Here is an 11,852-nt window from a genome sequence, read left to right as displayed (position 1 = left end):
TTACTGCTTCGGAGTGATTCCTAAAAGTCATGGTAAGAATGGAAAAGTCGCCGCGTGGCGTCCCCATTTATATGCGTCCCGGATAAAACGTTAACGTCTCTTCTTTTAGATGATGCTCGCCGTCCCCCTGACCCCTCGTTAAAGTGAGACCCTTTTAATGATCAGAAAACAAGCAGCGTTTAGCGGTCCTGTTCCCTGACTGCGACTCCCACAATCCCTGCTTGTTCATCTGGCTTTGTAGGTTGGCTGAGCGTGATTAGACTTGAAGTCCGGTAACGGCGCCGGTATTAAACCATCGCTGGAAAGCGCATTATTCTATCGTTTTGACGGCACTGTTTTTGTTACGTTATTGTTTGTTTTCACTGCTACTGTTTTTATGTATTTGTAACTTTTTATTTGTGTTTTTACTAGCGTCTATGCTGTAAGGGTAGTGAATGTTTGTGGGGGTCTCCCTCGGGCCCCGGCCTGCGTGCCGTGATGTTTGGTAAGGGTTCTCCGAGTACCGGGAGCAGGGGCCGCAGAGAGAACATTGAGGTCCCATTGATCTATTCCGCGTAATTCAAACCGATGTGAACCTTGTTACCCTTCAGGGAAAGACGTTTGGAGTGAGCTTTTCTGTTAATTAAATGTCTCCTGAAATTCAGGTCTCGTCTGCTTCCTTTACATTTGTTGATCCCGACCGCTCGGGGTAATCGGCGTCGCAGGCCGCTAGAATAAAAATTGTGTGTCATACGAGGGGTTAAACTGCAAATGAACGGAGTTTAAGATCATGGCGTGTAGTAACGGTGTGTCGCCTTCTCTTATCTTTAGAAGTTCACCGTGTCGGCCACCTTATATCTGGATGCCCCCCCTGTCCCCAAACACAATGCTTAAAGATGCTGTTCCACTTTCTCTGCTAAATGCAACATTAGAAACCTGAGAACTTTATCTGAGAACTCTGTGATTTGTGCTAACGGCAGCGGTTAAAGCACATCCATACGCGCCCCCGTGCAAATCAATACCAAAGTACCGGCGCAGACGCTTCGCGAGGATGCTGGAAAGGAGCTGCGTCATTTAAACTCCTGCCGCAGCGTGCAAACCACCCCTCTGAGTGCCATAAGGACTTTACATGATAAACATGGTTTGTTGATGCGACGCGGTTCCTGCAGCAGTCCCCGATGTGCGTTCATCCTTTCTGCGCAGAGGACGCAGCTCACCAGCAGGTGGCGGTATTGGACACGGCAAACATTCACAGACCCCTGTAGGTTTGTAAAAGGGTTACCCCAAAATTTCCTAGCAGCGGCATAATAATTACACGTGGAATATTATTTATATACATATCTACGTATTTTCTTAGTAGCAAAATAATCTATAATGTTGTATTTGGACCATTTAATGTGTAATAAATGTAATCGTATCCCAGCTTGCTAACTGGACCCGCTAAGTATTGCAGGAAATAAAGAATGGATGGCTGCTTTGGTTTTAATCTTCAATCTGACCGATTTAGGGCAAAAGGGAACGCGTCTTGCTCTGTTGGGGAAAGCAATAACCTATCAAGGGCATGATACCCAAAAAGGTCTAAAATTAAAATGTTTAATAAACATTTTTACTGCGTCTGCCATAAAGCAATCTCCTCTGCGTGCTTAGTGATAGGAAGTGGTACCCAGATCTCCCATGATCCTCCACAATGGAGAGCAGCGCGCCAGCAAAATAATTCTAATTAAATAAGGACCAATCTCACATTTGCTCAGTCCGGAGTAATATTTTTTTTATATCATGTGCTGTCTAATCTTCAAGAAATATTGTGGGGTTTTGCAAATGGCCTGATGTTTTATTATTAACTATTATTAAAATATGATAAAATGTAAATATTTTTCCAAAATTGTCACTTAAAGAGAGAGTTATTTGTTTTATTTATCATTTATTTAAAAACATAGTGTTGTAGACATTGGGTAAATGCTAAGATAGCAGATATGACATCCAGGAGACTCCAGGACTACACTTCCCAGAATCCTTTGCAACAAAACAATACACGTTGACACTGGGTGGAGCAAGATGGCGCAGGCGAGCTTCGGATCCTGAGCGTGCAGCAGGGAAGCGAGTGCGCATGCGCGTGTGGTTGACAGCTGCTGGCAGTGTGTGAGTGTGAGTGGGCAGGGCGCAGAGCAGTCGGTGCAGGCTGGAGATCATTCACTGAGAGCGGGGCTCGGAGCATGACCAGGGAGCTGTGCCGGAGTCTGTGATCAGCAGGTAAGGGGGTGCTGTGGGGCAGGAAGGTGATGCCACTTTGCCCTGGATGGGGCTCTTTTGCCTCCAGATCCTGCTGGTAGATCAGAGAGGGCATGCAAACAGCTGTTACATGGCTGAGTGCTCTGCTAGTCCCTTTAAACCCCTCATTGTGGGCACAGGCGTTGGCAAGATACCCGAACATCTCCATCAGTCTTACTGATAATAGCTTCCTCTAGTAGAGCCACCCCATAAGATCTAGGGGTATCTCTGTCTGCGTCACCCAGCAGCAGGAAGTGTGTGCATTATATGCTCTCATATGTGTGTTTACATACGGCATGGATGGGGTCTGATTGGATGTCACTTACCTGCCCTCAGGTGAACTTTTTAATATAGATTTTATTGAATAACCTCCTATTTAATTCATTCAGCGCCGGAGCGAAAATAAATGACATCACCGACCCGCCATATCTATAGTAAAATGATACATTTCCCTAAAAAAAGCTCGGAGTAGTTAAAAACCTAACTTTGATGTATATTATAACGTATAAAAATGAACACGGCCATATTTAAAGGAATGTGGAATATATCAGGTATTATATCCCAATAAATAAAAATATATATTTCTATATCTTCCATTAACGTTCACAAAGGGTAATAAAAAAATACAATACCTGATTGCGTATAACGGATATATGTAAATATGGTGGCTTCAGGAGAACAGGCAGATGTTCCAGGCACTGCGTATGATGTTACGGAGTATGTGTCACGCTGACATTTTGGGCACCAGATAGGTGGGTGTCTCATCTCAAACAATAACTCGGCCTCGCGCTCCTGTGTTTATAGATTCTAGATTGTAAGCTCCTTGGCTAAGCAGGGTATACCCATTCTGATCTTTACTCCGTGTTTCTGTTATATTACGGGGATTGTAGATTGTAAGCTCCTTGGCTAAGCAGGGTATACCCATTCTGATCTTTACTCCGTGTTTCTGTTATATTACGGGGATTGTAGATTGTAAGCTCCTTGGCTAAGCAGGGTATACCCATTCTGATCTTTACTCCGTGTTTCTGTTATATTACGGGGATTGTAGATTGTAAGCTCCTTGGCTAAGCAGGGTATACCCATTCTGATCTTTACTCCGTGTTTCTGTTATATTACGGGGATTGTAGATTGTAAGCTCCTTGGCTAAGCAGGGTATACCCATTCTGATCTTTACTCCGTGTTTCTGTTATATTACGGGGATTTTAGATTGTAAGCTCCTTGGCTAAGCAGGGTATACCCATTCTGATCTTTACTCCGTGTTTCTGTTATATTACGGGGATTGTAGATTGTAAGCTCCTTGGCTAAGCAGAGTATACCCATTCTGATCTTTACTCCGTGTTTCTGTTATGTTACGGGGATTGTAGATTGTAAGCTCCTTGGCTAAGGAGAGTATACCCATTCTGATCTTTACTGTTTCTGTTATATTACAGGGATTGTAGATTGTAAGCTCCTTTGGACAGGGCTTTCCTTACCTTTGTAAAGTCCAAATTGTTATGTTGTGCACTACTTGTCCTGTGTACCCATTGAGCACCGCTGTGGAATATGCCGGCGCTATATAAATCCAGTTTGTAAAATCAGAATATTAAGAGTTAATTCTGATTGTAATTCATATTTCTTGGTCATTAAGAGAGTGCTAATGGTTTTAGCGCGTGGCACTGAAGGGGTTAATGGGCTCAGGGGTACCCTCGCCTGTCCCCGATCCCTCCGCAGGAGACGAGGGGTGCCTGCAGTGCTCGTTTGTTGTGTAAACACGAGGAATTTTTTTTTGTTTTTTTGTTACTTTTTGGGAAGTCAGCATCTGCAACAAGAAACATAAATAGGCTTTTAACCCTTTGGCTGGTTGGCTAGTGTTGATTGGATGCGTTTTAACCCTTTGAGAGGGTGGCAGCCTTGGTGAAAGGGTTAAAACAGAGCCACATTTTATTTTATATTCATAACATTCATTTTTTTATGTAATTTTTTTTACATTTCTTTGGAGAGGGAGGCATAGACTTGCATTTGGCTTTTTTTTTTTCGTTTTCTTTTTTTTTAACCAAATTATGATGCATTCCACCCATTAATGAGATTTTTTGTCCCTTCTCGGCAGCGTCTGTGCTTTAACCCTCTTTCTGCCATGATCACGCTGTGAGGCTTGAGGCAAGCGCCGCGTGTGCAGCTGGGCATCGGCTGGCGTGACCTATTTATGTTGCATTACATTTTTCTTCCGAATAGAAAACAGTTTAATAAAAAAAAACCCAATAAAATAAAAAATAATGATAACAAAAAAAAAAAAAGGATTACGACCGATCGCTGCGGGTAGGAGACGTCAGGCTTATATTCTAATGTTCTTTTGAGAATGTTAATCCCCTTTTTAATGTCTTTTAATCTTAAATGTCTGAGGGTATTGGAATAATATTCCAAGCAATGCAGAATAGAATAAATGAATGTATAATATACAGTATATATAGAGATATATATGTTTATATATATATAGAGAGAGAGGATATGTGTATATATATATATAATGTGTGTGTATATACATATATATTTATATATAGTGTATCTGTGAATGGATAATAAATCGTTTGTTGGCATCTCCTGTACGGATAGTTGAGATCCGTCGCTTCTCTGTTGGCTCACGTGGGGTTAATAAACGTGTATATTATATATGGCGTCACGGCTCGCTGCACCCTTTGCCAGGCAGGAGGCATTGTGATTGTCCGGGGCAGGACACGCTGTAATCCGCCGGTAACAATGCTGGGTCCTGGGTTCTCATCCAGCCTTCTCGTGGGATTGTTTGGATTTCTGTGCATTCCGTTCTTCCTGTAAGTTTAGCATCTATTTACCTTACAGTCGTATAGTAGCCGGGTTTTGGCCGCTTCGTTTAAGAGCTAAACGGACACTCCTATTCTGCTCAGCCAGCGGATTATGGCTCGGAGAGGTGAGAAGTTGGCTCCCTTTCTGTGTTCTAGAATGACGAGGCCCCAGGCAGCCCATGGAGACCACTTCTGGATCATCTCTGACCCCGCAGACGTTATTTAAATGTCTCTGCCACAAACCCCATCATAGGAATCCCCGTGGGGTCTGTTGGACTCCAGTTTTTTCCTGTTGTGTTAGCGTGTGCGTCGGTTCTAGGATGCCAACGATTGCAATCTATCTCCCGCTCAACGTATGTATTGATCAGCTCTGTATGTCGGGAAGGAATGACATACATGATGCGTTCAGACATGACGGGTCCAAGGGGGTGACATTATAGAGCTTTAAATTCCTCCAGGATTCTGGAGCGGCACGGGGTTCGGTTGATAGCCGTGGGCTGCCTGGATAGTGCGCTCGGCCACTGGGTCATTACGTTATTTGGCCACGTGTCTAACAAGCACAAGATTCCAATACTGTAGTCTCTTGTGAAGTGTCAGCTCTTGGGGTTCTTCTTTAACAGATCTCCAAAGCCCCAACTCCTCTGATTCTCAGAAGGCCAACAGAAGAGTTTTTTTTTGGAGCGCCGGCCGTGTTTCGAGATTGTGTGTTTGCAGGGGCCGGCGTGTCACAGGCCACGGGGGTCGATCTGTACATGATGAAGCGAAGCTGTACATCATCCGGAAGGTGACGCCCGTCACGCAGCACCCACGCCTCTCCGCATCTACTGTACAATTTGCTGAACCCTGCGGTAATCTCCAGGGCAGCCGTTCATTTGCATGTGAAATGAGAGTAATTATGTAACGCGGGAGAGGTTGGTAAGGATGACAATTAAGTTTAAATCCGGTAATTTCCTTGTCTTACAGTTCGTAGCATTTTTTTCACGACTCCTCTAGAAGAAGACCTGCGCAGCCTGCCGAACTCACCCGTTTGCCAAACCTCTCCACCACGGTTCTGTGCTGGCCAAGGCTTCGGTGGGGGTGCCAGGCTATGACATCATAACTCAAGACCTGGGTAAACGAGAGGGCAGGGGTTGCCAAATATTTTGTATAGGGGTTATACCCTGCCTAAGATGATGTATCCCCCACCTGGCCAGCTGAACCTTTCCTCCTTGTACTTTCTCTAACCCCATCCTATCGGGGTAAACCCCCCCCCATTCGCATTCCTCTAGTTCCTTGAGTCATCTGTTCGTTTTATTACATCACACATTGCATCAGGTTCAGCTGCTTACTTCCTACCCTGTATACTATATAACTTTCTGAACGTTTCCTTCAACAGATGGGCAGCCGTCTTCCTTCGCTGCATTTAGTTCATCCAGCCCTGATAGGAATTATAGCCTGCGGCAGCCTGATACGCCGCCGGCTTCCCTTCTCGCGTCCTCCTTCCATATCCTGGCTTGTTCCCGGCAGATAAGTTCTGTTTATAGCTCGGTGGTATATTTCGTGGCGTAATACAGATGGCATTTGCCGATTATGTTCTCTGTGCCAAGCGGGACTGCTCTTTTCTGCCTCTCTCCGCTCGCTCTCGTTTTCACACTCGTTTTCCCATCAAATCCCCCCCTCCCACTCAGGCTTTGTCACTCCACACTCCATCGTGGGTTGAGTCATTTTCTCACTTTTTGATACATTGTATGGAAGGATTCTAGAGTCTCCCATAATATGTGGTCGGCGGCAAACAGTGTGGGGGGGGGTTGGCGCTGAATGACCCGCTTGCATCAGACAGAAAGCTAAAGCCTTAAGGATTAACCTAATCTTTACAGGGAGACTCTCGTGTTTGTATAAAGACGTAAACAATCAGGAGTGGGGATAAGATGCAAGACGTCTGTGGATACTCTGGGGAGGAAAAAAAATAACTGATGGGAAATTCCCAAATGCTCTGCTCGGCTTCAGCTAATGTAAGCACTCCTCGGAAATGAAACCGGGAGGGGGGGGGACTGCAGTCTGCTGCCGACCCTCAGAACGCAATGAAGGGATCTTTTTCTGTGTAAAAACCTATTTTTAAAGCAACACACCGCACCTAAAAAGTGAGAGTGGTTTGTCCTACAAATACACCATTGCCACCACTTTAGACCCTTTCGGCCCCCCCGTCTAGTCCGCCCGTTTACCCTGCTTTAAAGACTCAAACCTTAATCAGTCCTTGGCCTCGTCTTCAGGAGCCATATGTCTCTCCCACTCACTATGTAAGCCTCTACCACTTCTGCTGGGAAGCTGTTCAATGTATCTACCATCTCGGTCTCCTCTTCCGGCATATTATACAATGAAGGGACTGCTGAGAAGGGGAACCAATTCTAAGACTCATAGACAAACCAGACACAAAGGAGCCATCGGTGCAGTATTGGCTGCTAAACTCCTCTGCAGTATTACTGTCGTACCGAACTACCAGCGTGCCTCCACATCCCGTGATCTTCACGTCGCGGTTTCTGGCGCTGAGTCTTTGCAAACATCTGATCTAACCTGTCTTTACCTTTCCTCATTCTTTTAACTCTCGCATGAATCTCAGTTTATTCCTCAGGAGGATTATGGTTTCATGCTTGGAACGGGGCCGTTTGGGTCGTTGCCATCGCCGGCTTTGTGACTCGTATCCATTTGGAGCCGACCCAAGGTTTGGCGGGATTCTGCATTTACCCTCTCACCGTGCAAACATGAGTTCCATTTATAATGCCTTGCCCGGGGAGTTGGGTAAACCTCTGCATCTGGGTTACCCACCACTTGTCTACACGACCCAATAACCTCCGTGGTGCCCCCCGATATAATGAGCTGCAGGGAAGGACCCCAGACCACCCCGTCTCTAATGCCCCCTCAATGGAATGAATGATATAAAACAAGTAGGGCCGAGTTCAGACCCCCAGCTCATTAATGGGCCATTAGGCTTGATGGCCCCCCGTCTTGCTCCTCGCACGTCAGCAGCTTGTCCCCCGGATGCTGGATTTTGTCTATGGGCCACTTGGAGAAGCGCGGTGTCCTGTTGTCCATCTTTGCCCTTTAGTAATTGACCCTATGGGGGGGCATGAAGACCAAAATAAACACTGGCACCCATTTATCCTGAGTTATCGCACAGTGGCTACGGCTTTAAATCACAAATGCAATACCCCAGTCTATATGATTTTTATTCCGCCCCGTTCCCCGTTCCGTGCTGTGGATCATCCTTCGCAGGCTGTGTTTGTATGTTTTGGAGCAGAGCGTCTGCTGTTCCATGCGCGCCGTGCCCCATCCCGCCATTCGCCTGCTGTCTGATTATATTTATAATTGTGTTATGCTGCTTCCGGCCTGGGCTCTCTTTATTCGCGGTGACTCATTCTTCTTATCTGCTGGTGCGTGTATAAAACGAGACAGCTGCTGGCAGGGAGAGACCGCACATCCAGGCCCTGCCATCCATCCAATGTGATATTAGATCGTCACTCCGGGGAGCGGGCATTCTCTCTCATCCCCTGAGATCAGACCGTTATCAGCCCTCACACATTGCTGTGCGGGAACTCAGATATATATATATATGTGATATATGTATCCTATAAGTGATATATATGTATCTTATATGTGATATATGTATCCTATATGTGATATATATATATGTATCCTATATGTGATATATATATATATGTATCCTATATGTGATATATATATATATGTATCCTATATGTGAGACATATATGTATGTATCCTATATGTGATATATATATGTATGTATCCTATATGTGATATATATATATATATCTATGTATCCTATATGTGATATATATATATATATATGTATCCTATATGTGATATATATATATATATGTATCCTATATGTGATATTTATATATATGTATGTATCCTATATGTGATATATATATATATGTATCCTATATGTGATATATATATATGTATCCTATATGCGATATATATATATATATGTATCCTATATGTGATATATATATATGTATCCTATATGTGATATATATATATATGTATCCTATATGTGATATATATATATATATGTATCCTATAGGTGATATATATATATATATATATATATATATATATATATGTATGTATCCTATATGTGATATATATATATATATGTATCCTATATGTGATATATATATATATATGTATGTATCCTATATGTGATATATATATATATATGTATCCTATATGTGATATATATATGTATGTATCCTATATGCGATATATATATATATGTGTCCTATATGTGATATATATATATATATGTATCCTATATGTGATATATCAAACCTCACGGCAAAACTTGTTACGTTTGATACATTGTATTAGTTTTCAAAGACCCCTTCTAGCCCTACTGAGACCTCCACGGTGTTCAGATAGAATGCCTTGAAATGGACCTTATGATAACGACGTCTGTGTATCCAGAACGTGATGAATATTTCTAGTTATTGTTTTCCAGAAGATGTTACTTTGTTGCCACCCCTATAGCCCTTTTAGTAAGGAATCTATAAATGAATGGGATTTGGAATGATGGCGTTCTGAAGCTTTTATTATCCCGTTTACACCGTTCTGCTGTTTCTCGCAGTCCTTGGAACGTCGCAGTCATTTGATATTGAATTTACTGTCAGCTCGCAGGTTTCTGGTCATTTTCCTGAAGAAGGCTTTCTGGCCTCACGCCGGATGTAGACTCAAAAGCCGTGCAAATTGTGAGTGGTTCTAGAGGCCGTGATGCCCCTTTCCCTCGTACTAATATCTTTAGTAGTTCTACCGGTGGTTCTGTTTCTGTAGTAGATTGGACCTCCTCATCCTTCCCTTCCCCGACGGTTGTGTTTTGGCCAAGCGAGTTGCATGATCTTCCAATCCAAAGACTCTGGTTCATTGCTTCTGTCCAAAGTAGTATATTTTGGGAATTTCCGTGGGAATGGAGGCTAGTCATCCCCTTGTAAAGGTGGTGTTGTGGACATTATTAAGGGCGGTATTCTAAAATGATGTTATTGATGAGGGTTTACTCGTTGGATTAAGTTGCTGCTCTTGGCCCCCCTGGTCCTAAAACTGATTCTTATCTTTAAGACAAAGTCGGACGTGGGTGGAAAATCCTCTTACATGCTGAAATCCTCCGGTGAAATGATGTGGCTGGAGTGTGCGGCCCGGTGACATGCGTGGGGGGATGAATCGGATTTGGCCTTGAGTTATTAACACGTTCACAGAGAGAACTTGGTTAGATGTTTTTGTTGGTGGACCTGAGTGTAGCTAATTACTATGATTGACTAAATTCTACACTTCTCAAACTCTGTACATGATGAAGGAAGAATAATGGTGATTTAAACCCAAGATGATGTCATCTTCAATGTCCCAAACCTAGACGACCTGTCTTATTCTACTGAAGGTGTCTAGGGATTCCGTTTTGTTACAGTCCGTGAAGTCATTCATTTCTTGGATGATATGGTGGAATGGTTAAATGGATTTGTCTTCTCCAAGAAGAACTGGTCTGCCGGAGAACGCCCAGACTCTGTTTTGTGTTTTGGGCTTCGATGGGGGTGCGCATCCCATGGAGAGATGGTCCTACCAGAAAAACAAGTCCTCTCCTCTTCTGTCTATCATCGGTCTTCCACGATCGTCTAAAAAATGTTCTTCCTTGTCCTTCCATGGTGAGCGTAAAATTAAACTGTCAGACGAGGCTGGGGGGGGTGAAACGCTGAATCTCACGACAGTAATGTGGAGAGGCAGATCTGAGCATGTGAAGGAAAGAGGTTTGATATCCAGGCTGCCTGCTCAGCCTCCGAAAAGTAACGTTCGGACCAATTTATTGTATTTACAGCGAAGGATTCTAGAGTTACTGGATCAGGGTGTAAGTCTTGGTCCAGACCTTGTTCTAAAGCGCTAGAACATGGGTGACTCTTAGCATTCTATCTGCGATTGTTCTAGGTAATGACTGCTGGACATCGTCTCTTTGTCCTTTGTCCGCATGAATTGCCGTTGTATTTTTCTGCAGGTCTATATCTGATGCCGTTTAGCAGCGGTAGCCCCTGTAATAATCGCGAGCTCACGCGGTGTAAGTCGTCAGGGCTGGCAGGCAGCGAGGTCTCTGACGTACGGACGCCGGAGCAGCCGTTTAATCTGTCCGTGTGGGTGAAGGTTCCACGACGGGTCCCGGGAATGCGATTGTTTTTGTGTATTTCAGAATGTGGTGTTTTTTTTATATTACACAAAAGGTCTCAGGAAAACTAAAATGCCAGGGTACACATTAGATAAAAGTACGCTTTACAACGGCTTTTACCCCGTCGACACGGGAAGGAAAACACGTGAGACTACTTGATACGTTTAACCCCACACTTCCTGGAAAGCGTTGTATATTATACATGTTTCCAGGGGTTTTTAGAAAGCCCTCTCTAACAGCATATTAGTCAGAATAAAACAAATGCCAAGGGAGTATAACAATAACGCGTTCAGTAAGATAGACAAACCAGGATGTCTATCTTTTTTGTTATGAAAGAGGTTGCAGTAGACAAGGTGGGAAGTGATGAGTGTATATGTGTGTGTGTGTGTGTGTGTGTGTATATATACATGTGTGTATATTTAATTCTGTCTGTTTGGGGTGTGTGGGAAGGCCAGTGACGTTGTGCAGTATTGGTGTGTTTGTTGACGTTAAATGTGTCTTTTATGAATGGCGTTTACACCGGTCATAGCTCGTTGATTGAATTATTTTGGGACTCCTCTCTTTCAGATACCCTTAGCTGCCTCCGATACAACATGTGACCCAACTGACCG

Source organism: Spea bombifrons, chromosome 10 (genome assembly GCF_027358695.1).
Source record: "Spea bombifrons isolate aSpeBom1 chromosome 10, aSpeBom1.2.pri, whole genome shotgun sequence".
In the NCBI taxonomy this organism is placed as follows: domain Eukaryota; kingdom Metazoa; phylum Chordata; class Amphibia; order Anura; family Pelobatidae; genus Spea; species Spea bombifrons.
The sequence above is the reverse complement of the archived record's forward strand: the minus strand, read 5'-3'. Positions refer to the sequence as shown.